The sequence below is a fragment of the Lissotriton vulgaris genome, chromosome 10 (assembly GCF_964263255.1).
Source record: "Lissotriton vulgaris chromosome 10, aLisVul1.2, whole genome shotgun sequence".
NCBI lineage: Eukaryota > Metazoa > Chordata > Amphibia > Caudata > Salamandridae > Lissotriton > Lissotriton vulgaris.
This window is the reverse complement of record NC_141698.1, coordinates 893,880,264-893,902,476: the sequence shown is the minus strand read 5'-3', so window position 1 is coordinate 893,902,476 and position 22,213 is coordinate 893,880,264.

Below are 22,213 nucleotides of genomic sequence, written 5' to 3'. Positions count from 1 at the left end.
AGTCTCCTCCCATCACTAGAAGCCCCTCAGGAAGCCCCAGCAACAATTTACCCAAGTCGACAAATGTGGTGGCCTGCAAACCGGGGGGGACATATACCGAGAGAACAATAACGGTTCTTCCCTCCCACCTCCAACAATTGCTGCATATCTACCCCTGTCATCCAAGATTGTGTTGTCAATCTCCAAGGGAAGGGAACTACGAAGCATAATACCAGCTCCCCTGGAGCCCGAAGTAAACCCTGAATGTGCCACTAACCTGTAACCCCTCTGATTCATAGCATGGAACGTATTCCCCACCAGGTGTGTTTTCTGCAGGAGCACAATGTCAGGAGAATGACGTTTCACATATTGGAGTACAATCCCCCGCTTTATCTTGTCCCCCAAGCCGTTGACATTCCAACTCAAGACCCGTAACCCCCTACCCCCTATCCCAGAAATGAGTAGTCAGGTCCACCAAACCCCACGAAGGAAACACAGAACATGCAGCAATACGTAGCCCCAAATGCAGTATGAATAAAGAAAGGAGAACCCAACCCCCCCCAAAACCCCAACACAACGACCCCCACCCTGCACCCTTGCAATGAACGAAGAAACCACCCCATTCAGCAGTGTGCCTGTCGCCCTACCCCAAAAACGAAACTACAGATAGAAAGGAAAACACCCCCGGAGGAGGAAAAGTCCCGAACACCCCACCGCCCCAGGGCCCAGTTTGGGATAAAAGTCATCGACCCAAACAAGGAGAACAACCCATCGTAGCACAGTACAAGGGAAGCATACACCGGTGCCTCTACTCCTGCTGGTCCCGTCAGCCACCTTCAGCTCCACCAGTTTGATCCGCATTGTCCCGTGGCATGGATAGTGTGTCCAACCAGTCACTGACCACCTCAGGCATATCGATGAAGAGCACTCGCTCATTGTGTTCAATGCGCAATCGGACGGGGAAGAGCATGGCATATTTCATGCCCAGATCTCGTAATCTTCGTTTCACCCCGGAGAACGCCAGTCTCTGTTTTTGCACCAGGGGGGTAAAATCAGGGTAAAAGTTGATGGAGGCATTCTCAAACTTTGTGGGGCCGTTGGTCCTCGAAGCCTGCAAAATGGCGTCTCTGTCTCTGTAATTGAAGATCCGCGCAATGATGGGCCGCGGGGCCATCCCCTGCTTGATTCGGCCACCCGGAATCCTATGGGCGCGTTCCACAGCAAATAGCTTACTCAAGCCTTTGGGGGCAAGATGGTTAACGATCAGGTCTTCAACAAGAAGGTCCGTTGATTGATCCGCCGATGTCTCCGGAACTCCGACTATGCGTATGTTGTTGCGCCTAGCACGACCTTCAAAATCCTCAAGCCGGCGGGCAAACTGATCGCTAGAGGATCGAAGGGTACGAACCTCAGTCTGGAGCTCGGAAACATCTGTGGTGAGACTGGCTGTCTTGATGTCCAATGACTTCACCCTCTCGTTGGTTTTAGCCAGATCTGCCCTGATCAGGCCCACGTCCACCGCCACTGTGTCGACCTTGGCTGCCAAGGTTTCATATTGCTGGCCCATCGACGATTGTATGCTGGCAATGGCGCCCATGACGTCTCGAAGAGTCGGCTGCTCCGATTCCGGGGGGCCACTACCCGGTCCTCCGAGGTTTTACCAGTCCCACTTGGCGAGCCCTTATTACGTGCAAATCTGTCCATGATGGAGGTTTGGGTCCTGCCACCACGAGTTGTAGTCTTGAGAGCCCGCTTGTCACCCTCAGACTTGGCCGCCATGGTGGGTTGTCCGCCCCTCTGGGTCTTTCAGGACATGGTGTAAATGGCTTCCCCGAAGGAAAAATCCACAAGATATTGAAACACGGGGCGTCAATAGGGATCAGTGAGGACGCTGCAGTGACCAGCAGGCTCGAGCACAGCTACCTCCAATCCTCGCAGCCAGGGAGAAACGAAACCGAAAGTAGACCCCGGGCAGCCGTCTCTTGCCACAGGCCGTTGTTGTTCAACTACTTTCGGGCGCTCCTAATGCCCAAGGTCCGGGACGAGCCACGGTGTAGGCCTCTAGGCTCCAGGAAGGAGCAAGTCGGGCATCCGGCATCCAAATCAAATTCTGAAAAGTGTCTTCCAGATCAGGAGAGTCACGGCTAAAAGAACCCGTCGTCCAAAACAGGATTAATGCCAGGATAGTCGGTGGAGGCAGCCAGGGTCTCGGGAGATCACAGCTCACGCGACCATCTTGGATGCGCGCTAAGCTCCTCCTCCTGCTAGGTGCATACTTAGTGATCAATTGGATAGCCTTTGTGAAATATATGGTTGTGAGTGGTGATTTAAGATCTGTACCTTTCAGGCTCACACATAATTGTTTTTCCTTGTATGCACTTACTTTCCTAGCGGGCTTAAGTTTTACCAAGGTACCGAAGGACACGTGATCAGCTGACACGGGGTCCTATGTATGGTTGCCGGTACGTCTGGATGTGGCAATCATAAGGTAATCTCATGACCTTTATATCTATGGGTTATGTGTGAGTGACCGCCCTTAGATAGCCTCTGGTGAGGGGTGTTTATGACTTTACCTCTGTGTTCTGTTTTATTCCTTGAAACAGGTCCCAGACATACATATAGGTGTGATGATTAAGAACCCCAGACTGCCCTGATGAAATTGCTGAATGGATAGCAATGAAACATGTCGGCACTTTGAACTTGTATGGTATATGAAAATCCATTTTTAATCTGGAAGGCTTGCAGCACAAGAATAAAGATAAAAAGCTAGCAACCCTTACCATTAACCTTTTTTAAATTTTGGTTGCACTTAACACAGTACTTTATTCATTATCACTTGGTTTTAGGGTTATATGTGCACTGATATATTATTTATAAAGGTGCACTTAGGTATTGGTTATTTTCTTTACATACCACTATTAGTTCTTATGTCATTTTCTTCACACTTTACACAGAGAGAGTGACCGATGATGAGAAGTGGGTATACTGGGCATTGTTAACCAGGAACCCCCTCGGGAGCTACGACCGTGAGGCGCTCTCTCTATGCTCACATGTTTTCTGTGGTATCCCACACCATGCCTGACCCTGGACTGTTAAGGCGCTCTAACGCAGCCTGGCCCGAGACTGTGGCATCCCCTGGCATTGCAGTGAGGCGCGGGAGTAACTCGACGGCCATCTCAGGCAGTGGCGCTTCCGTTGTGGTAGCACCACCCTCCTGGGTGGGTCTGCGCTTGACACTTGCCAAACCCACTATGAACTCTCACCCTGCCTGGGGGCTGCACATGGGACCTGGGGCAACTCCGTTGTGGGGTTGAGGAGCGGGGGTGCTCACATTTACCACCCAGCTCGCTGTGGTGCTGGCCTGGGGAGAAGAGGCACAGCTATTGATTGGGCGGTGGGGGCAGCCTCTTTGCTGCTGTGGCCGTCCCCCTCTCTCCTGCTGCAAAGTGGTGCTGGCGCCCTCTCTCGAGGCATACCCGGTGCCCAGCTTGGCCCTGAGCTGTAGTACCTTGGTGTGGTGGCCTGGCCTGCTGGTGCTCTGCTGGGATGTGAGGGGCATTTCAACTGCCAGTTTGGGCAGTTGTAGCCGTACCTGTGGGGGTGTCCCTCTTGGACAGAACTGTGTTGGGCTGTGGTGGTTACCTGCTGTCACCATTGGTGGGTTTCGGCCACCACATTGGGTGGTGGTGTCTCCTTGGTCCTGGCCTCACCCTAGTCCCTCCCGAGACTCTGGCTTCATCCCTTGCCTCGCTGGCGGGTGGCTGACTTGCATCCCTCTGCTCCAGCAGACCCGGGAGCCCTGGCCCGAGAACAACTTTGGCCCCATGTAGATCTGTACGCCTGGATCTCTCCCTACTGACCCGTGTGGGTCCACTGCTGAAGGCATCGACAGTGGTCGTGAGGCTGTGTGGAGTATGTAAAACTTTATTGTTTAGTTAATTAAAACCATAACAAAAATGAACATGGAAGACATTTTAACATTACAGTGAAATCAATAACATTTCTGCATCGTACAGTTTAAATTGCAAAAGTTAAAATGATGCTGGTAGGAGCTGTGTCCAATTGTTTGTCATTAAAATAGTTAATAAAACTGAGCATCTTATTTTAAAATATCAAGAGCTTTCAGCCGTTTTTCAAAGGCTATCAAGAATTTTATAAATTTGCAATTAATTATTGGGTCAGTTGAGTCTAAGGCACCAATAATGGCAGATCTACAGGTGCGTAGACCTTTGGCCTTAAAAATGTTCTTTAGAAAAAGTGTTCGCTCCTGGGTCAGTGATTTGCAGTGGCATATAATGTGGATTATATCTTCTTTTATAGTGCCACATAGTCGGCAGGTATTTGCTTCTGAGCGTTTCCAGACAGGACCATCAGCCACAGTTGGTGGATTACCGAATCTCACTGCCATCAGCCTTTTTTTTATAAACACAGAGTATGTTGATGCAAGGTAGGTAGCCGGGATGAGATTGTTATAGATGTTAATCACGGTCCAAGCGTGGGATCGGGCTGCAAAGATGGCTTTATCCATGATTAATGAATGGAATTTGGCCGCTTTTTTTAGGACCTGTTTAAAGGACGTGAATTGTAGATTTTTTTCCCACAAGGTTACCATGCATGTTTGCTCCAAAGCGCCTGTCAGATATTTGTTTGCGGCAGAATTTTGTTGATTTTGTAATTCCTGCCATAACAAGCTGTCCAAGGTGTTATTTGTAGAGTTCAATTTAATTCTATACCATACTCTAATACTTGTGTAGAGTCTTCCGAGTGTCTCGTTCATCAGGCCAAATTCTAAACGCGTCTGGGCAGGAGAAGATGAGCGTGGAAGTTGCAAGACCTTCTTGTAGATTTTGGCAGTAAGGCTGTTTAAAGTAATATCATCCTTGCCCTGCATAGCTATGCTTGCATAGGATAGTGTTGGAAGTACTTTGGTTGCCATTACTGTTAGTAGAGGTTTCAGTGAGGGGCCTTGCAGCTTTTTTGCCAATGAGCTCATTGCAAAAATTAGTGCTCCGGCTCTCTGCTTCATATAGTTTTTTTGGGCGTTCAGGGTGAGCTTGTCATCGAAGTAGTATCCTAAGTATTTATAGTCTGTGACTCTTTCAAGTGATTTTCCCTCAAATGATATGTTAAGTTTCACAGTACGATGATTGGTTATTGACATAGTTTTTGTCTTAGATAAATTCAGAGTAAGGTTATTTGCCTTCAGAAATTGTGATGTTACTGCCAGTAACCTGGACAGGCCCACTTTAGTTTGGCTCAAAAGAACGATGTCATCAGCATAAGCCAGATGGGTAAGATGACGGTTGCCAAGTTTTGGTGCATGCGCATTACAAATGTTTAAAGTTCCTGAGAGGTCTGATATGAATAGATTAAAAAGCTGTGGTGCTAAGACGCAGCCCTGTTTTAAGCCAATCGATGTGTATACTTTTCTTGATAGATGTGATCCATCCCCTAACTTGATTTGTGTCCAAGTATCTGTGTAGAATAGGAGTAGCCCCCTCAGTACTTTCTCGGGAATGGCCCAGGCTTTCAGCTTCGCCCATAATAGCTTGCGGTCAACGCTATCGAAGGCCGCCTTCAGGTCGATAAAACAGAGATTCAGGTCCTGCTTCGAGCGCTGGCATTTTTCCGCTATCATTGTTATTGTTAGTATATTAGACGTAGTTCCGATACCCGCTCTAAAGCCAGTTTGATTTATTGGAATTATTGCTTTATCGTCTGCCCAATTTACCAGGTCTTTTAAAAGGAGAGAGGCAAAGTATTTGGCTTTGATGTCCTGGAGTGTTATTAGGCGGTAATTTAAAGGGTTTGCCCTGTCTCCTCCTTTGTGTATTGGGGTGATGATAGAGCCTTTCCAGCTTTCTGGGATGCGATTATACCTTTGAACGTTTATAAAGAGCTCTTCGAGATGTTGTGCCCAAAGGTCTGGTGAATCCTTAAAGGCAATTTGTGGGATGCCATTCGGGCCCGGCGCTCCATTTCTTTTTCCCTTTCCGATGATGGCTATGATCTCGTCAGCAGTGTACCAGCCTTCTATGGCTTCAGTGCACGTATGTGTCCTTTGTGCTGTTGTCGTGCAGTTAATGTGATGATGTTCATCGCAACTGTTTAAATGTGGCTCCGCACTTCCCAATGTCTGTTCTGGAGCTTTCCGTCGGTTTTCTTCAAATTTTGTCGACAGGAAAGTTGACCATACCGTTTCTTGAATATTCGAGGACAGAACATTTTGTGGCCTTGTTAGCTGGTTTATTATGGTCCAGAATTTGTTCGAGTCCTGTAACTTAGAGCTGGCCAGTAAGTTAATCCAAAAGTCATTGTTCGCCTTCTTTTGCAGCTCCCAGATTCCTTTTTTATATAATTTTCTGTGGACACGAAACGTATTCAAGCAGCTCAGGTCATTCACTTTTAATTGCAGATTTTTTTGGCTTCTGCGCAAGGCCCTTCTTTGTTCATTTAGTGCCCAGGGCAGTTTCTTGGTCGAATGCTTAGTTTTTACTGGATTTTTTTGTTGGTTTCATTCTTAACTTTAATTTTGCAAGAAAGAGAGACCAGGCTTGTATCTTATCTGTTGTAGCTCTGTTTGCCTCTTGGAGAGCGTCCTTTATTATTAAGGTCCAATTCAGTTTAGTCGAACTGTTCCAGTGTATTCGTTTCTGGTTGGTTGTTCCCAAGTAGCCTTCCAGGGCATACACCGGTTGCAATGTATCTGAAGAATAGTTGAGTTTCAGATGTTGCATACTATGATCACTCATTGTTGTATATTCGATATAAAAACTGAGTACTGAAGGAAACAGTGGAAGACTTATTATCGTAAAGTCCAATGTGGATTGACTACAAGGACAGTGTGGAGTAGCCGTGCCTTGCTCCCTTCCCCCCCTTCACTGCCCTCCCTTCTCTGGCCTGCCAGGCCACCCGCAGACAATGCTGCATCTCTGCGCTGCTGAACAGTAGCCATGGGCAGGGACAGGGTACCCAAGACCCCGCCACCCAAACCAAGATGGTTCGGTTCGCCACCACGGACTCTGTTGCGACTGGTGGTCCCACAAACAAAAAAAAATCCTACAGCGGCGGACCGTTCTACCTTCCTTCACGTTATCCACGCATTGCAATCTTTGGTTGAGAGTAGGATTGTGGAAGTCCGTGCAGATATGATTCTGATCTGGCAGGACTTCCGCAATGCTACTGCCCGGATTAAAGAAACTGAGTCCTGCATATCCCCCGTGGAAGACGACGTCAATCAAATCAAGATCCAGGTTACTCAACTCTAGTCTCATACCCAGGAACAGGATCGGCTGGCCGAGGAGGCTGAAAACAGGTCTCGTCGTAACTACCTCCCCCTGGTCGGGTTTATGGAAGGTCTGGAGCATTGTCCAATGGCGGACTTCATTGAGCGCTGGCTGCACCCCCTGGTTCAAGGTCTTGAGGGCGTAACGTTCACTTGCTCCGTGCCCGCAGCCGGGAGCACCCCCTAGACCAATCGTCCTGCGGATCCTCAACTTCAAAGATCAATACGCTATTCTGATCAAGTCCAGTAATACGCAACATCTTAAATACGAAAATTTGACAATCATGATCTTTCCTGACTACACCCGGGAGGTCCAGAACAAGCGCCGTTCCTTTGGAGAGGTCAAGCAAAAACTATGCTTGCTTAACACTTCTTTGATACTCCTGATAAAGCATGGACATGGGCAACAGAGGACCCGGTTCAGTTTACGGAAGGTGTGTAGCAGAGTCTGATGGCGGACTTCATGGAGCACTGGCTGCACCCCCTGGATCAAGGTCGAGAGGGCGTACCGTTCACTTGCTCCCTGCCCGCAGTTGGGAGCACCTCCTAGACCAATCATCCTGCGGATCCTCAGCTTCAAAGATCGGGACGCTATTCTAACCGGGTCCTATAAAACGCAACATCTTAAATATGAAAATCTGACGATCATGATCTTTCCTGACTACACCCGGGAGGTCCAGAACCAACGCCGTTCCTTTGGAAAGGTCAAGCAAAACCTACGCTGGCTTAACATACAGTATAGACTCCTTTTCTCTGCCCATCTACAAGTAGTGTTTCAAGATAAAACTCTCTTCTTTGATACACCTGATGAAGCATGGACATGGGCAACAGACGACCGCCCGTTGAGACTAGGTGCCCCAAATCCAGCCCCAAATCCAGCCCCATCCATTGGCACTGGAGGTGCCCTGCGAGACTTGCCGGTTCTCTGACTGAGACGTAGGCGCTTTGGTAGGCGCAGGGGCCAGAGGTATGCACACTCGGACTCTCCGATGGGTCCTTCTTGCCGGCTTACGCCCGAGCCGCCTGGTGAGACTCTCCCTGATGGACAGCGCTCCAGCTCCTCGGTCCGCTTCGACCCCGGGACTGCTTCACCTCATCCGTTCTTGCAGGACCTGAGAGACACTGATCTCTCCCGCAGTCCGACGCTCCTTCCAGGGCCCACTTGAACGTTTTTGTCTCTTCAGATGCTGGCCGGTCTCGTCCAGAGAGCACTCTGCCTAATCACTAACTTTGTTTTCCAATGGCTACAAATATGAACATTCTACTACGAGGAGGGGTCCTCCATGATTCCCTGTTTCCAAGCATTTCAGTTTGGTCCTTTTTTGCTTCACTGTTTACTGCTCGGGCAACAGATGCTTCTGTTCCTGAAGTATAGGGAGGAGGGGTTAGGGGGATTGGGCCTCCGGTGCCTGTTTGTTCTGTTTTTGTTCTTTTTGTTTTTTGCACGAGCCTCCCACTTCTACATCTAGGTGAGCGCGTACTACCCAACACTATGGCAACATATTCACTAGCTTTAGACGCAGTCCCACTCTGATGGCTTCTGCCATACTTGCTGTCTGTCCGGCTCCTTATATGACTTCCCCCTGTCTGGCGATTATAATGGGGTGTTGTCACTCCATATAATGTCCTGGAATGTTAAAGGCCTGCTGGATAAGGTCAAGCGTGCAGCAGTCCTGCAATATGCTCAGCGTCAAGCCGCAGACATAATCCTGCTTCAGGAGACCCACTTGATGAGCAACCTCTGCCCCTTCCTGGTGTGATATGGCTCTGGATTCAGTAGAGGGTCAAGAGGAGTAATATTCTGGTGCATCGCACTGTTCCATTGGTGGCAAGTAGTGTGACGCACGACCCTCAGGGATGCTTTATCTTCCTGGAGGGGACCCTTGGGGATTGCCCTCTTAACCTATTGGCTGTCTATTCTCCTCCCACCCGGTTGGCCTCCACTCTCACCTCATAGGTCGCTGCCTTGCCCTTGGGAATGACCGTTATTCGGGGAGAATTTAACGCAGGTATGGATCCCGGCCTTGACAACGCCTCGCCCCCTCGGCCTCTAGGATTGCCCAATCTGGCCTCCTCTCGGCATGGGCTGCCAGCCTGGTTCTCGGGATGCCTGGAGACTTTGGCATCTGATAGCGTGACAATACATTCAAAGAGAACACCTTTCTGTCCCCATAGCTGCACAAACTATTATATTGAATTTAATGAATCAAATTCGTAATCAGTTCATCATTTATCCCAAGTATCAACCGATAGTGTTTATCTTTTTCTTATCTTATTCTTACTCCGTTTTTTTCTTCAATCCATTCTACCCATTTACATGGTTCTTTCGCTTTTCAAGAAACACAGGAGTCACTGTTTCCTCATGCCACGTTTTTTAATGCAAGACACCCAGTGCATTTCGGGAATAATCTCTTCTTCGGGGGTTTCTAAAGTATAAAAAAATGTAATCTACATCAGTTCATTGTTATGCATTATTATCATTCATATCATATAAAGTGGCAAACTAACGTCTACTTCCTTGCTCTGTTGTTCAACGTGTACACATGACATTGCTGACATTTTCATTAACATGATTAATTCATGACTCTTCACTTCTAGACTTATTATTATCTCTTCTCCCAACATCGCTATGCACTGGTGCGATACCAAAGTGTTCTATTATTCCCTGAACCAATGCGCTCAACTCAGTGCTACTAGTAATATTTACCCGCTTACCGTGGCTTTCATTATTAAAAACTTGAATCCAACAGTTGCTGGCGCAATCCCGTCATAATTCCCTTGATTACCATTCCGTCCTGCGGACAAGTTCCATTTTGTTCCCACTCTTCAAGTCGACACAAACATAACTAGTTGGTCGTAAACGCTCGCCTTAAGCACCCTACGCTCGTCAGCTGCATTCACTTGTTCTCGCATGCTACGTGATCAACTACGTGAATTAAAGCTACACGGTCTTTCTTCTCCTAATACCTCTGCAATGAAACTCAATTGCCCATAATCCCTCTCTTCCCATACCTTGATAACCCACCCTCATTGTCAGCATCTAACTCAACTTCAGCTATTGGAACGTAATCATACGTGTTACAACATCACCAGGACATATTCTTTATATTACATTGTCCCACAACAGCGTTAGCCACTCTTCCAATGAACACATTTTAAAGTCTCAATGTTAAATTTTAAAATACACTCGAGTCTGGCAGGGGAACGTGACTGCTGTGTTCACGATCTTAATCTCTCTGTTCCTTGTATTCGTAGCACTCTACATTTCATCCTAGGTGCAACTACTCCGTTTTGGGCGGTGAAAGTTCATTCAATGTAAATATTAGTGGAGAAGTGCACACCTTCCCTTTAAACTGTTTTTGATAATGCTTCATAGAGTCCATTTTTATCATTGTCGGCGTGCTAGCTATTCAGCGCTCCACCCATTTGCATCGTAAATTAGTCAAAACTCAAAGAGAACACCTTTCTGTCCCCATAGCTGCACAACCTATTATAATGAATTTAATGAATCAAATTCGTAATCAGTTTTAAGAGAAGGTGTGCATTTCTCCACTAATATTTAGCGTGACAATACACCCATACCTCAGCCTCTCACCACCCACACACGTACATAGACTACTTTTTCCTGGCAGCCCAGGATTGCTGAATGATTAAAACTATCACTATCCTCCCCAGGGCCTTGTCGGACCATTCTATGATGATGCTGCACATCGGCTCTCTACCTCCGTCCTCGCGCCCAATCTGTTGACTCAATGCCTGGTTTCTCCAGGATGAAGAGTTCAAAAGCCAAGTTGGTGCCGAGCTTCGCCTCTACCTCACCACAAATCAAGATTCCGTGTCCTCATCTCGTACCCTTTGAGAGGCTGGGAAGGCCACCGTTCGGGGTTTTGCCAAAGCCCAACTCAAACTTACCCATACGGCGCTTGATTCCCAGCTCACAATTTTAAAGGCTCAGGTTGCCCAGCTCCAGACACTTCCCCCTGAGGACAGAACTGAGACTCAGGACAGGAGGCCTGCATTCTTGAGAGACAAAATCAGACAGACCTCCCTGGAGGTTGCCAAATTGCTTGAGCGATCTTCCGTAGCCTGAGTATATGGTTGGGGAGATAAAAACAGCACGCTCCTCCATCGCCTCGCCACTTACCCTATGGCCAACTGTATAATACCAGAGATGATTGACAAGGGTGGCAAGATCCACTGCGCCCAGAGAGCAGTGGCCCAATGCTTCAACGTTCACTATGCTAATCTCTATTCAGCACGGACACCAAGGGACAGATTTACAACAAAGTAACGCAGCACAGTGCAGCAAGTCATTTTGATGTGCCGTGCTGCGTTATTTTGGAAAGCACAGAGATGCGACATGTGTACATAAGGAGATTGTTTTTGTGCAGGAAGATACACTTTCATGCACAAAAAAAATGGCAAGAGGCTTTTTACTCTTTTAATGCGTGCTGTAGAATGCAGCACACACCGAAAGAGGAAAAAACGAGGAGAAATGAAAACATTTATCCTTGTTGCGCCTTGCTACACCACCTCTAGGGTGGCGTAGCATTCACACGCATCTCCAGATTTACGAATTCTCGTAAATCTGGAGATGTGCTTTTTCCCTGGGTGTTGCGAGGGAACACCCACAGCAACACCCATGGAACGCCCCTTCCACACACTGTGCTGCATGTGAAGGGGCCATATTTACAAGGAGAGGAAAAGTCACGCAGGATGGCTTTTCCTCTCCTTGTAAATATGGATAAACCCTCTGTGCCATCAGTATGTCATGGAAAGTGATGTAGTGGTGGCGCAGAGGGCTTGTAAATCTGCCCCCTAGCCTTTCGCTTCCTGAGCTTCTCCGACTAGACCGGTTCCCCCTTCTTTGCCTTAGTGAATCTGAGGTGGAGGGACTGGAGCTCCTGATCACCCCCCAGGAGGTTTTGGATGCCATATCATGCATGGCGGCCGGTAGGACACCGGGACCAAATGGGCTCCCCAAGAATTTCACGTGTCCTACCAAGACACCCTGGTCTCACCTCTAGTGGCGATGTACAGTGAAGCGGTGGATTGTGGCTCTTTCCATCCAGAGATGGACCTAGCCACCATTGTAGTGATCCCTAAGTCTAAGCCCCCCTTGAGCTGCTGTTCGGACTACAGTTCCATCTTCCTTATTAATACTGAACTTAAGATCAGACCGCACCTGGCTAGTCTAGTTCATCCGGATCGACACAGCTTTATGCCACTCGGAGGGACCAAGCACTACCTTAGACGTCTTCACCTTGCCCTCGCGAACTGGCACTTGCTGTCCCCCCCATTTATCGCTCCTTCTCGTAGACTTTGAGAAGGCATTCGATTCGGTTGACTGGGGTTATTTGGAGGCGGTGTTGGAGGAGATGGGCCATGGAATCCCTTTCCGCAACCTGGTGAGGACGCTGTATTACCAGCCCCAAGCGCAGGTCCTCGTCAATGGAGCTCTGTCCCATCCCTTCCCTATTAGAAGAGGTACGAGGTTAGGGTGCCCCTCTCACCACTTCTGTTTGCTTTGGTAATAGACCCCCTTGCGTACCCTATTCGATCAGACCACTCTCTCATTGGGTGGAAGTGGCCCGGTTTTGAAGAGGATAGGATTGGGCACTATGCTGATGATGTGCTGCTGTTTCTGGCGGATCCTGCTCAATCGGGGCTCCGATGCCACCGGGCCCTGGCCCTCTTTGAGCGCACCTCGGGCTTCCAGTTAAACACGGCCAAGTCTGTTCGGGTTCCCCTTCACCGGTCACATGAATGCTTTGATTGGCAGTCGACGATCCCTCTTTGTCAGCAGTCCTTCAAGTACTTGGGGAACTGGGTAGCTCTTCTCCCCAAACTTGCCTGGTCACTTAACGTCACCCCACTGGTTAAGCAGGTCCGCGCTGACTTCCTTAAATAGCGAACGCTACCCTTGAACCCTACGGACAGGATAGCCCTATTTAAAATGATGATTTTACCTCGATTTCTATACATGCTTCAGAATCACATCTCTCTTTTGCTAGGTCCTGGATTCATGAGATGGAAAGTTTGGTTGCTAAGTTTTTATGAGGAGGACGTTGGCCCAGGCTGGCCCTGGCCCAATGCCGCATCCCGCCCTATGATGAAGGTCTAGGAATGACAAGCCTATATCTTTAGTATTTAGCGACATAGCTCCTGACTGTGCATGAATGGTTTGATGGCAGCTGGTCCGGCCCGGCGTACCATCTGGAACTGCACACCCTCTGTTTTTCTACTATCCAAGGGATGCTGTAAGGGGACACTGTTCCCCAAGCTCTCCCTGAGGTCACATGCGAAGTGCTCCTGGCCGGGCAGGCCTCACTGCGCCATACCCGCAGGTCGGACAAATTGACCCAGTATACCCCCTTGTGGTGCGGCACCAGACTCCGGGAGGTGCTTCTACTTCGAGATTTCAACCCTGGGACCTCATTGGGATTTACCTTCTGGGTTAGGTCTGGATTTACAGGCCCGACATTCCCTCCACTCTTCCCAGTTCTTAGGACCTCTGCAGCTACGCCATGCCCTCCACTCTTGTATATCGGACGGCACTTCCTTACCCGAATATAGCCCACCCGAAGCTCAAGTCATGATCAGTGACCTGGGAAAGGAGGAATCTCCCGCATTTATCACTCACTTGCAAACAACACCCCCAACTCCCTATCTCAACTCCAGGAAAGTGGGAGGGTTGGATCGGCGCCCTGGAGGAAGCTAATTGGAGAGACGCCTTGATGGCTCCTAAAATAATTGCAGTCTTAGCAAGGCTTCGGCTAGTCCAAATATATTTCCTACACACTGCCTATCTTACACCGTTGCATCTCCACCACGCGGTGCTTGGACCTGATGTTTCCTGCCCTCTCTGTCCTCACCCCCAGGCAGTTTTTTTATTACATGGTATGGCTATGTTCTGTGATTCAGTGGTACTGGGAATCCGTAACTGGGGAGTTCATGGAGGTCTTGGGCTGGGAGGATCCCCTTGACCCTATACACATTATCCTGAGTATCACCGAGGGGCTGGATGGCACCAGGACTGAGAAGCTCTTTCTTAACACAGCAACAGCAGTGGCCAAGAGGGACATTGCAGCTCACTAACTGACCACTACCGCACCTACATGGGTACAGGGGTGGACTGGTGTGCTGCGCAGGATTGGCCTCTCTATGTGGCCAGATGTTGTCCCAGGAATTTTTGTTGAATGTGGGGCAAATGGGTCGGAGGGATAGAAGACTAAAATGGACAGATACACTGTCTAGAATGGGAGTGGGTATGCCGATATCGGCCCTATGCACGTCTACTCTTTTATGATGATGTGATATATTTGTGTCTTTGCCTTGCCTTTTACGATGTACTCTTGAATGGTGTTGTTTTCTTTGCTGCAACCTAAAATCAATAAAATTTGGCTATCAAAAAAAATAATTTGTTAGCAATTGGTACCCCGGCGTTGAGTTCACTTAACCCGCCTCCAGTAGACACACACTCCGCAATGTGTAAACAGCAGCCCTGTGTCAATCATTATCCTGTTGATTACTCAGGGCTTGAGAACTGTTTGACACAGTTACCGCATGTTAGGACTAAGTTGGTATGGCAGATATCGTACAGAAATTGCCTTTTTCAATTTCCTTGTTATATGCAGGCCTTAAAAATCTATAAATATATGCACATTTTAATCGAGGCATGATGTGAAAACTGCTCTATCCAAGGTATTTTTTGCCCAGCTAGGATATCTGAATTTAATGATTATCAAGTCTCTTTTTAGACTCTTGTCTAAAGGGCCAATCCAGCTTTCTCTTTTTGTTAAGAGTATCTGGCTTGCTCCACAAACTGGGTACCCACTATTCTTATCTAGCCAGTGTGACTCCCTTTGGCCCAATTGTAATGGGGGGACATTAACCACAACTGCAACAAACTGGCAACATTCTGGTGTTAAATTTATGGGGATGTCAGCACTAGGGCCATGTTTACTCTTAGATCAGTATGTTTTGTTGTCAGTTGATCTATCTCAGACACATCCCCTCTGTTTTGATAAGGTTGGTTATTCATAGTCCATTGGCTTAAATGGGGTGGATACCTAACTAATTCCTTTCATTTATATTCCCAATACCTACTGCATATAGCTGCCCCCGCCTTGCATTACTGCCATCATACATCTTGCCTTGTGGCAGCTGTTACCTGGGGTAGCTGATCAATAGGATTCCAATATAATACATTCCTTTTTTCCCCTAGACTATCATTTGTATTTTTTATCAACCCACGAATCTTGATTACTACGCTAGTCAATGTTTATAATTTATGGTAAAGTAGTTTTAGTAATTCTTCAATGTTTGTTGCCACTAAGGCAACAATTGTGTAATTTGTAAATGTTTGGATGTGCCTTGGACGTTTATATCATCAAGTATCTTCCAAAGTCTGCAGCAGTCCTTTCCTACTTTTATTACATCCCACTGTTACCTGACTCTTCTTAAACCCCTTTTCCTTTTTGGAATAGGTGATCTGTCCAGTGTATGCCAACGTGGGGGACTATTCTGTGTATTTGCTCCTAATATACTTTCAGTTGACCTTGGGGTACCTTGTTGCTTGATATGAATAAATTCCCTTGTCATTACATTTTCTTCCTGCACTAAATCCCCACCCTCGCCAGCCTGCCCTTCTGTCACCATGCTGGGTCCCAATTATAGGTGGCATTCTGTTCTATCTGTTTCGTCAGTAATAACACTGACTGTGCGCACTAGGAAAAAGACAATAGTAGTGTGTGGAGTGTCAGCTGCTGTTCTTTGTAGCTTGCATTTAACCATATTTCCTCGTAAAGATACAATATTTTATCCCTGAGAATGGCTAACAAAGTGTCTAGAGCAGATGACGTATTCGCAATATAGCGCAGTGCACAGTAAAATAATTTCAAAGTACACAAATGTAAAAAGCTAACTGCCATGAGTCCGGGTCAAAAGTGCCAGTGCCAAGTGCAAAAGTACAAAGGGTTGGGTACAAGTAGGGAAAAATATGAGAATTAAAATTCACAGTTTATATAATAAAATAAAAACAATGATAAAAATTGCCACTGGATATTCTCGAGAACTTCTCCGAGAGGAATTAATGTTTATAAAGTACAATTATGGCGACTTGGTGAATCAATTCCTTATAAACTACAGGATCCAGAACATAAAAGGCACCCACTGTCTAAAAACTATGAAATGCCAAGATATAACGTGATTTGGAAGATTCATGAATTATTTTGAAACACATGCATCTAGCAGGTGAAAGTTATTCTTAATGTAGAAAGCATGCATAACTGAATAGCAGTGACATATTTGTTTTATCTGTAGTGATAGCATAGCCTGTAAAAGATCATGTGATGGATTTGCTTCTGAACTGCAACTCCCATATTTATTTGGAGGAACCTTGCAGTTAAGCATTATTGCTTGAACGATTTCGGTAGAAAAGCCTGTATATTTCACTTAAATATACCAAAATATACCAAGGGAGATATTATTTAAATAATAGGTCAAACATTACAATATGAATGTACAGTATCACTTAAAAATTGCTTGAATAGCATGCCTATTATCTAAGAGAATTCATGTTAGAAAATAGGTAGCAAGCTTATGTTTTGGAAACCGTTAGCTGGAAGACTGGAAAAATATGTTCTTTAAAATATTTTGAACTGGAACTTCCATAGCAGTTTGCAATGATATATTTTGTAAAGTTCTAGATTTATGTCATTGAGATAGGCCAGCATTGGTGTTTTGATAGATACTGGATTGATAGCACAGGGACATCCAAAATCCCTAAAGGAAAAGGTAGAATTGGGGCTGGATCATCCCCACTGTTTTGCATATTTGTATTATAGATAAGAGAAGCTGGAAAAATAGCATAGCTGTGTGCTTCAGACGTGCGTATTATGATTATTGGTGAGTTATACAATAATGTCTGGTCTGCTATTCAGTTACACAACATTAGAGTAGGGGGAACTAAAATAGGTCGAAATGACATTGGAAAGAGTGTGTCATTGGACTCCTTTTGGTAAATATAGATTTGTGAATTTGGCCATAACCACAGCCAAATCTGCTTGCATATTGTTTATTGTCAATAATATACTATTGATAAATTAGTAAAATTGTAAATAGGATAGGGGATAATACAATGTTTTAGTAGCATAAATTAAACCCAACGCTAAAAGGAGGGCACCAAGGATATACTACCCATTATCATTTATGGAGCCAGCAAGCATGTGGATCCTTTATCTTCAATACTAGTCGTGTTTTTTTTTTTGCCTAGATTAGCCTCATGGTTATTGAGGTCGATGCGAGTTAGTTATGCCGTTATGCATTAATTATTCAGCTGCCATTAGCCTTTTCAATCCCACACAGCAGTGCTATATAATTTCTTCATTTCCATGTGGAACTCTTTCACAGATATTGATTTAACAAGATACCTTTTGCACTTTAATTGTCTCCCATTTGCTGCTGATGGAGTAAGAGAAAGAAGCTAGGCTTAAAATCTCTAAACAGGTAGATATTTACACTTATGACTGACTGCTTTCCTCTGCCAGTCTTCACTATAAAATATTGGTTAAAGTTCAATTCCATGGCTAGTGGGAATCTTGAAAGCATCTTAGCAAATTGGGTACTGAATTCCCTTAATTTAATTTGCAATATTCCACTGCCTTGGATAGCTAAATAATCAACTCTGAAGTTAGTTTTATGAGTCAGAGGTGAATGAAAATGCTAGTTAACAAATGGATAGACAGTAAAACACATCATCCTTAAATTGGCAGTCATAACAAAAATATAATCAGTTAGCTGCAATACCAAGTGCTAACACTCACAAGCAGGTACACCACAGCAACCTTTCATGACTGAGATATGAAACGGCATTGAGTATTTAGCTGCAATATTCTGTTCAAGCTCTTGGTGAACCTATCAGTGCAGGACACCTACATACTGAAAGCATCACCTCTATCTCCTCCCAGAGCATCACACCACAAATTAACACTTTATCAGATTAAATCTTGAATATGAACTCAAGCAAGTATAACCTAAAAGGTGCCTGTTTCCCACACTTGCTTTTCTTTTCCAATTAGTAAACATTGATGTGTGACTGCGATGTCTTTGTTTGTTGTTCCATGTCAAAAGAGCACTTAGGCATAAGGAAGAACAGTGTATTTGTCAAAGAAGGTATTTAATCTAGAAAAACACTGCTGTTGCTTTTTTCCCTTGTCTTTATCATCATATTTTCTGATGTAATTGATGTCTATAGCAGCTAAAGTGCTGTTGCATGATGTATGCGCATTTCCACTTCCAGGGCTTGTTATTTGTTAGGGATTAAGTGTCCATTTCATTTTCTGCAATAAGAACTTTGCAAAGTGTTTGATTACTGGCACAAACCCATTATACTTAAGGAGCCATAACAACTCAACCTCTGTTGCATCTAGGATTTCTCTCTGAATAGCTTTTTAAAATAATTTCATTTTGCCTTTATTTTGCAGTATGCAGTTGCATACCTGGTTTAGTATTTTCCTTTATAGAGCCCCCTTTCATAGAACTAATTTGGAAACCTCAACTGCATCGAGGAGCAACTCATTAAATATTAAAATACATCTTAGTATGTCACATGTCTTGATAGTATTGGTTTCTGCAATAGAAACCATATACTCCTCGAATACAAACTGTGCTCATTAACACAAAACATTAAGGATGTCTTCTGACCATTTACTTAATCTCATCCTTGGAAATCATTGATTCCCATTTGCTGTATCGTGGCAAGAACTGAAGCAGGTATTATTTTTTTCCCGTCAATAGTGCCAGACTAATCAGCATAACAGAAGAAACAATCATACCACCCCTACAACATAAAATGTAAACTTTTTCAGTAACGTAAGGTGAAGTGTCTGCTTACAGTACCCTCTTTTGCTTTCAGGACATATGTTTTCAGCCTTGACATCCTATGACTCATTTACCGACCCAAAAAGCACCTCATCTATTGTGCATTATGCTCTGTTGATTGCTCATGGGGCAAAGTTACCTTCAATTCAAGATCTTAAGAAAGAGCTTTTGTGGCATTGAAGTTTCACTATAAAAGGAGCTTTAAATATCTTGATTTTATTTGGAGCAGTGTCCCACTATAGACACTGTAAATTGGTGTCACCTAAAACTCAATAAAAATAGGCACCCCTTGTTGCACAAAATGTCTTGGTCAATGATGGTATTGCCCACACAGGATCAATATTTCTAAAGTTTGAAACAATTTAGTCTTATAACTCTTCCTGTGATGATGCATTTGAGGGCTTCACTTTCCTCTTAGGGAGATGCTTAGTAGTGGTGTGGTACCTTTTATTCTCCTGTCTCATTCTACCCTCACATTGATTCAGACATAGAGGCTTATTAAGTGAATAAATATTTGGCCTCACATTCATTCTTTACACTCAGTCCTCTGATTATGTATGAATTGCATTGGCAAAGCATCTATACTTGGATAAGGACTCTTCTTGACTCAAAAAATCGTAACATGCTTGAGGCCAAATGCTATTTTTCCTCTGGTTGTTCATAAGTTTTGTTCTATCTTGGGCATCTGCCCTAACTTAGCTAGATTCTTTGTGCACAGAGAAGAACCTCAACAATATCCTGTATATGTTCCTCAAAGTATGAGAAGGTTGGCTCCTGGAAATTGTAGGTCCATTTTCTAACCTTTACGTTTTTTTACATGGTGGAGGAGTCATAGTGCAAGGATATTTCAGTGTACTTGCTCTCTAGCTGGATCTGCTAAGGTATTGATTTTTGGCTGTGCCCTGTCACACACACGTAGGGCCATATTTATGAAATTAGTGGCGCAGGGCAGCATGTCACCATACTGCACTGCCCTGCGCAACAGAGAAAGGGCAGGAATGCACTGTATTTATTCAATATGTTCCATTCCTGTCCTTTCCCCTTGCTCTGGCACCATTTTGACAGCCTAACACCAACACAGCGACAGGATGTTTTATAGCAGGAAGGGGCATTTTCCAATTCATATGTGTGCTGCTTAATGCATCACATATAAAGAGAGGAGAGAAAGTGGAGAAATAAATATATTTATCCTCTGTACACCTCACCTGGAGAAGCATATCTTTTGGCACTTTTTCCAAGGTTACAAGGTCTTGTAAAACTGGAAATGAGTAAGAAACCTTCGGAGTTTGGTGAGAACATCCATGGAAAGCCCATGGAACTCCTACACAGGGCAGAGTAACACAATGCATTGATTTGCACTGCGTTATTTTACTTCATATTTTTGGAGCCATGCTAAGTGGCTTTGTGGCTTCAAAAATATCACTTACATTTGGGACACTTCTCACCACGTTGTGTGGTGCAAAAGTGACACAAACTGGGTCATACAAATGGCCCTTAGTGCCTAAGTTAACGTTGGGAGGATGGAGTAAAGGAATAAAGGCGGACAGGGTGATGCATATCTATACATTGACAGGAAGATCTGTCATGGTGGCTATCAATGTTGGTAATATTTGACGGATGGCACCGTCAAACATTGCAACTGGCCATCAAAATTATGATCCAAAGTGCTTTATTTTTCAAAATAAACTAAAAAAAAACCAAATACCCCCTCTCCATGGGAGTTTTTCTTCCTGGAAGGGGAAAATTATTTTTTACTTCCTGTCCCAGTGATAGACATGAAGATATACTGGTAATGCCGTCCACCTTAAACAGGGCGGACGGTGTCATATGCATCCTCAGATGGCCCCATCTCTGACACACCATTGGAGGAAGGTTTACGCTGACAGAGTAAGTTTTACTCCATCCCCATGAAACTGGCGGTCTGCCCAACGCAAAATCAGGTGGCTACTCCAATGAAAGTTATAATTGGTCCAGCAGCACACATGGCCAACTGCTGGTGCTACAGCACCTTCCCTTAGAAAATAATGGAGTAGTAAACAATGTAACATTAAATTCAATCATTAAATCAGTAAATATCATTAAATAAACTTTAATTAATTCTCTACATCAGTTTGGAAAATTATTAAGGTATACTAAAAATGTTTTTTTTTACCCTATACCATAGAGACATGTAAATGTAAATGTAAATGTAAATGTATTGGCATTTATATAGCGCACTACTTACCCGTAGGGTCCCAAGGCGCTTCGACCGCTGCGAAACCCTTCCTGGCTTCCCTGAGAGATGGTCCCTTAATGGGTATCTCCAGGGTGAGACCAGGCATCCCCAGCGGTCTGGTGGGGCCGTTAGTGAAGATGAGGCAAGCTAATGCCCAGAGTTGCCGAGTGTGATCGCTGATCAGAGTGGGCACCGAGGCGAGAGAATTATCGAGTCCGCTGACCCTGGTCCAGAAACCTGCCGCGCCGGGAATCGAACCCTGGTCCCGGGCCGTCCTCTGCTCTCGGGTCTGCTGCCTCTAACCAGTGAGCCACACTACTTCCAATCTGGAGTATTCGTACGGTAAAGTATAAGAAAACAAAAAACGTATTTTAATTGGAAAAAAAAATTTAAATATTTTTAAGTTAAACCTTAATGTAATTTATTTATTTCTTTCATTTTAGAATGTAGACCTAAAGAAATCAATGGTACATCAATGGCAATCTAATTTTGAATGGAAGTGTTAATTAATGTAAACCTGTCAAAATGATATTTTCTGATGTTTACATTTTAAGCTGAATTACTCACTAAGCTAAAAATATAATTTTTTTAGTATCCATTGAAAATTATTAAAAGTAATGTATCATAGTAACAACAAGTAATTCAATTGTGTTTTAATAAAAATGATTGGTGCATTTCTTTTCACATTTACAAAAGTGTATTAAAATAGTTTAGAATTAAATAATAATTATCATCTATGCACATATACTTTTAAAATTAAATTATATTTTGTTATATATTTTAATATTTATAATAATTTAATTGAGAGTGACATTATTTTTAGGGGGTTTTCTTTCAGGTTCCCAATTCCA